Here is a 6,000-nt window from a genome sequence, read left to right on the forward strand (position 1 = left end):
TTTGCGTCCATTTAAACCTTTGAGCCTTTACCAATAAAACTGTTTGATGCAGATTAACGGTCCCGTTGTTGCTGCTGCTGTTCTGTTGCATTCAAGTTAAGAGAACGCTCCTTTGCATTTCATCATTTATCGTTTCCTGTTGTTAATAAAAAAAACTCAAACGATTGACTCATTCATGATGATGTATTCTTTTTTTATTTCGTGAAATGAAGTCTCAATCCGGAACATTCGCGGAGCAGTAACGGAGCACTGAGCTCACCGAGTGGACAGAAACCAGATGAGCCCACACACACGCGCACGATACTTGCTTGTAATACGTGGCAGGTTACAAACAATGACCACATGGGGCAAGATTTAGATATGAGCTCATCAGGGACGTGCAGTTGCGCTTGCGTGCGCGTTTAGGTTAAGCTTGTAACGAGTGTGGATCCTGTATGGATGTAGTTACAAAACCATATATATCCGCGATCCGCGATACCAGTGCATCTTGTTCAATATCAAAACTCACACAGCACCTATTCTCTGGATTATACGATGCACTTCGTCTCCCCTCCCCTGTGCTTTAAAGCAAAATGTTGTGGTTCTTAATCTTGATTTGAAGCTTTCGTGACTGCAGGAATCCATACTCTTTGGTTCTTTCGGTAAAATCACATGGGAAGAAAGAAAAAAAAAAACTACGTGACTTTACCGAAAGAACCAAAGAGTTGTGGGTCTTATAATCAGGCAAGATGCGTGCGTGCGCGCGTGTCTCCTGATGTGCAATAACTCCTATTGGCACCGGGCACGAGTTCATGGGTGCCGTCCTGCTTTCCCCGAGTGTCTCGTGATGACGGAGAGTTGCGGTAACCGCGCACGCCGAGAACGAGCAATTGTAAGCAATTTGTCGCGACGGTCATTGGCGACGCAGAAGGCAAAGCACGCAGAGCGCATCACGCATGGAATAGGTCCCTCTCATCCTCACGTGCTCTTCTCAGCGGATACATCCCCCCCCCCGTGTAATTAGCATTCCTTTGCAACATCATCAACAGCAGCAGCAGCCGTGATCGATCCACTGCTGGATGAAGGCCTCCCCAAGCCGACGCAGTTTTCTCCGCGAATCTCTGCGATGGATAAGAAGAGGTTATTCCACTTTTTTTCTGGCAACAAAACAGTTATGTTAAGATGTTAAAACACCAAACTGAAACCTTTTACAAGGAATCATGTCTGCATTGACCACAATGCTTGTGGTTAAAATGCAAACAAAAAACATCCTCTGATAATATATAATGGCATTGTCCTTGAAACTGATTGGTCCACACCAGAGACAGCTTTCTTTTGAGCCTCGTCTCAAACGGTGTTAGACCAGAGGACGCCAAAAGGCGAACAGCACAAAGACAATGCCACTGTCAGGGCATCAGAGTAATGAGTTTCAAAGACAATGCATATATTATCAGGGTATGTTTATTATTTGTATTCTGACCACAAGTATTGTAGTTAATGCAGACATGATTCCTTGCAAAAGGTTTCAGTTTGCTGTTTTAACATCTTAACACAGCTGTTTTGTTGCCAGAAAAAAGGGGAAAACCTATTCCCGTATTTTGGCACTGGCAAAGGAGGTCCCATGACCTCTGCGATGTGATCGCGCCGCCTCCGTCACCACACTCTTGACCATGGGCCCAAATCTCGCCCCATTGTGGATTACAAAGCCAAAACCACGTCGTCAGCAGCAGCATCGGTAACGGTAGCCGTGTTCTCTCCACTGCTGGATGAAGGCCACCTTCCTCCCGCTAAGTGTGTCGTTGCCCGCCGAACCACGAAGCCATCGCCTTCAGGGGTCGAACAACAAACAACAACAACAACGTACCACCATTGGTGAGAGTAGTGGCGGGGCAGCGTGGCGAGATACAATCCAACCGTTGGGACATTTGCTATTGGCACCGTTCCTGTCTGGCTAGGCGAGGGGGTCGGCAACGTTCTGGCTCTGGAGCCGCACACGGTGGCTCTCTCACGCTCACGGACCGCTTGGCGATGCGTCGTTGTGCGTATTTGGCGCGCGGTTGTGGCTCTTGAAATATCGAGTTTTGTGCCGAATTCGAACGTCAACAACAACATCAACAAATGTCTCCCTCCTGTTAATGTGGCCTTCACGATGCCGCCCCGTGTCGCGCTGAAGGACGCGCGTTTCTAAAGCGAGTCTGCTGGTGAGATCCTGAATGTTGAAACCGGTCCACAGATTGAGCCTTCTATTACACCAAAGCTACTAAAAAAAAAGCACTCCCGTATGGCTGACGGGATGTGTCAAGAATAACTTTAATTTTGGTTTTATGTGGAGACAGAATATGGGAAGGAGTCAAATTGTCTGCTTATTTATTTTGTTATTGAAAACGGCTAACGCGAGTGGTTTGGCTCTTTTCGTCTTGTGAGCGGACCCCAATTTCAAAAATAATTAATGGAAAAAATGCACTTCATATGAAGGGAAGCAGGTTCTGAGATCGTTCTGAATTAAACCCTTCCAAAAATAATAATCATCACGGGTTTGGAGGAGTACAACAGCACATTTATTATATAATCATTTTGTATATTGCAGTCTGTGACCTGATCATTTGGGACTGCCTTCGGATCTTGTCAAAAGCCAAGCAGAATTTCCCATGGTGAATGCTCGGATGGGTGACCGCCATGCACAGCAGCAGGGCTATTATATGCGGCTGTGGGCCTACGTGGCCTGGCAGCAGCGGGCGATGGGAAAGCGTTGCCCTTTACAGTTCTGTGTGGACCAGAGGGTCACTTGAAGGCATCTCAGAGGTAGCTCTGTGGTGTCCGCTTCCACGGGCGGCCTGAGTGCACGCGGTGTACTTCCAACCTGCCAATGGAGACGCTGTTGGCAGACACTGCCTAGCTGGCTCAGTTGGCAGAGCGAGCGGCTCGCAATGGGAAGGTTGAGAGTTCAGCTCCTCCTGAGGGGGGCGGGGTGACTCTGCCCATCTTCCCTCTGGAGCCGATCAAAAAATAAAGACCACATCGTGGCGAAGTCAGCAGTGGTTGTCTTATGCATAGGCTCTTGCCCATGCCATGGAGATGTGGAATTCCCACTGCTGTCTCAGGGATGCAAACGGGAGATGAGCACCGCCTCAATGCTCAGCTGAGCATAAAATCACTTTGACTTTTGACTTTGAGCAGAGCGATGTGGGGCGGGGGGTGCGTGTGGCTCAACTCTCCTACTCTCTGGAAAACATTACACGCGCTGCGCCGACCGGCACGCTATGGAAATGGGCACCCGCTTACTGCCAGCTTGACTTAGAGGTCAGCGTATTGACGCTCGTCGATTGCTGTGGCCGCACCCTAAAAAACGTCCTGGCAAGTTTCAGTTCCATTTATTAGGTGTAGCCCTGTGAGCCATGCGGCTCTTGACTCGGGTGCAACCGCAACAAACAAAATATGAACAAGAAACATCTTAAAGTGACTACGCACAACAGAAAAATCCAGGAAAAAACAGCAAAATCTTCCAGAAAAAGCACCGTATATCAACGCTGTGTGCAAAAATCAAATAATAACAACCATAAGATATTTTATATTAAAGTTATCAGTCCAACTCTGTACTTCAACAAATAAAAATGTCTAAACCAAAACTTTTCTAAATCACCAAAATAAAGCTATTAAAACAATGTAACAGTGATCATAGGAACTGTGATTCAAATTTAACAATAAACAATATACATAACATATACGACCAAACCTTGCAGCCATAGCTGGCAGCATGAGTCACTCCATAACAGCAGGAGTATCAGTAGGAGTATCAACATTTTTCAATGCACCTTTAAAGATCAGCACACTATAATCAAAACTCAAGATCATACTTTGCAGCGGCCATCCGGAGCGATACATTTGATTTCAGACCACTGAATACCAGTGGCAGCTAGGGGTGTACAACTCCTCTAGAGCAGTTTTCAGTGCAGATCTCACAAGTTGCAGTTTATTGAGGGACACAAATTCAAAGTCCTTGCAGACTTCCAGGGGCGCCTGCAGGAGGTCGTGGGTTCGATTCCGACCCTGACGCCTGCTATATATTTAGAGTTTTCGTGGTGGCGAGATGTTAACTACCTCGCCTGATATACGGGAGGTCGTGGGATCAATCCTGACCCTGATGCCTGCTGTATATTTGCAGTTTTCATGTCTCTCTCTCCCCATGGTTGCGTGGATTTTTCTCCAGGCCCTCCGGGTTTTCCCTCCTCATTGAAAATCAACGTGCCTTTAGAGTATGTGGCTGCTGCTATACATTTCCACGTTATTTGAGCTTTCATTTGTGGCCAGGTCGCCTCTGAAAAGGAGCTATATAGCTGAATGGGACTTACTTTGTAAAATAAAAAAAATAGTTTGAGAGTTTATAGACTTGAGAAATGTTCAGTGGAACGGCCATCCGTTCGACACTTGCCGGCAGTCTGCATTGATGTGGATGGTAATGAGGGTGGCAATGGTGAGGATAATGGCAAATATAGCGAGTTGTGCAAGTGATTGCATGTATATGTGTAATAAGTGTGTATGTGTGTATAAATTAGCGTGGTCTATATGTCTAATAGGTGTGTGTGTATATGGTTGTGTGTGTGTAAGAGTGTTGGCATTGTGAGGAGCACAGATAGTGCATCTGCCTATCATCTCAGTCAACCCCATAACACCTGGATCTGTCTCGTGACCTCCCGCCAGCGAGCCTTTGACATTTCCTTTGGCCTCAAAGTGCACCTAGCCTGGCACAAGCTTCGTGGTGAAGTCACCACTACTTGGTGGCGTATGACAACTGTTTTGTGTGGGTGGGTGTGTATGTATGTAGACACTCCCTACAGACATACACACACACCGACACGAAACAGTTGTCTGTAGTGAGCGGTGGTGTAGGGGTTAGCGCGCTGCACTACGAACCTGGGGTTCGATTCCCGCTCACGATCAACACCAGTAACGATTATCTGAACCGGTTCTGGGCCTCCCTTAGGTCGAGTCAGCCTCAAATGAGTACCTTGTGCGATGTGTCAATATCGCCACTAGGGAGACAAAGGCGGCTGGGCGTGGTGTTGGCCACCCACCCCCTCGTGTGCCGTGCCGGCCTTAATAGGTGCTCGCTAACAGCACTTACCCCTACAGTCTTTTACAAGCTATACGGGGGATCTTTGTCTCTGTATGTGTAGTGTCAACGATTCAGAGACAGAACTTATAGGAGGCACCTTCTTTATTAACAACTTCCACGGTCTCGTCCACACACTCTCCACAGTAGCTCAGCCCAGCCTGTACACAACACGAACCGTCGAACACTGACGGCGCTGACTGAGATAACCAACTACTCTCCTTCGTAGCGCAATATCTAACGGCGACGAGACGACAGCGATGACGGGACGAGTCCACTCCCTGAACCGGCAGCCTCGAGCCCCCAGCTCTCGGCTCCTTTTATGCTACCAGCGCCGCCTGGCTCCGCCCTGGCCGCGCCTCCCTTTTCGAACCCACCAGCTGGTTCCAGGGGCCTCCAGATGGTGTCCTCCGTGACCCTTGCCCCAGTTCCTCCGCCCTGCCAACACACACCGTGCACACCCTCACCGGCGTGTGTGCTGTCTGTCCACCACAGTTGTTGCTGCTGTCCACCAGCCGGCACTATTACACTACACTTGTGTGTTCATCTTCTTGGTTCTTTCGGTAAAGTCACGTAGAAGGGAAATTATAAAATAATAATAAAACATAGTAAAATAATTATTTAAAACATAATTAAAAATGTTTTTATTATTATGTTTTTATTTTATTTTATTATTTCCCTTCTACGTGACTTTACCGAAAGAACCAAGAAGATGAATCCCTGCAGTCACGAAAGCTTTAAATCGAAATTTACACTTGTGTGCTCGCTTACAGGACTTGCCCCAAGAGCCTGTTTCAGACCATACGGGCAATCTTTGTTTTTGTGCACACATTGCTGAGCCACTGGTGATCCGAGTGAACTCCAGGTGTTCATGCTCCCCCAGTTCAGGATACACATTTACATCTTCTCAT

Source organism: Lampetra planeri, chromosome 39 (genome assembly GCF_965212315.1).
Source record: "Lampetra planeri chromosome 39, kcLamPlan1.2.h2, whole genome shotgun sequence".
Taxonomy (NCBI): Eukaryota; Metazoa; Chordata; class Hyperoartia; order Petromyzontiformes; family Petromyzontidae; genus Lampetra; species Lampetra planeri.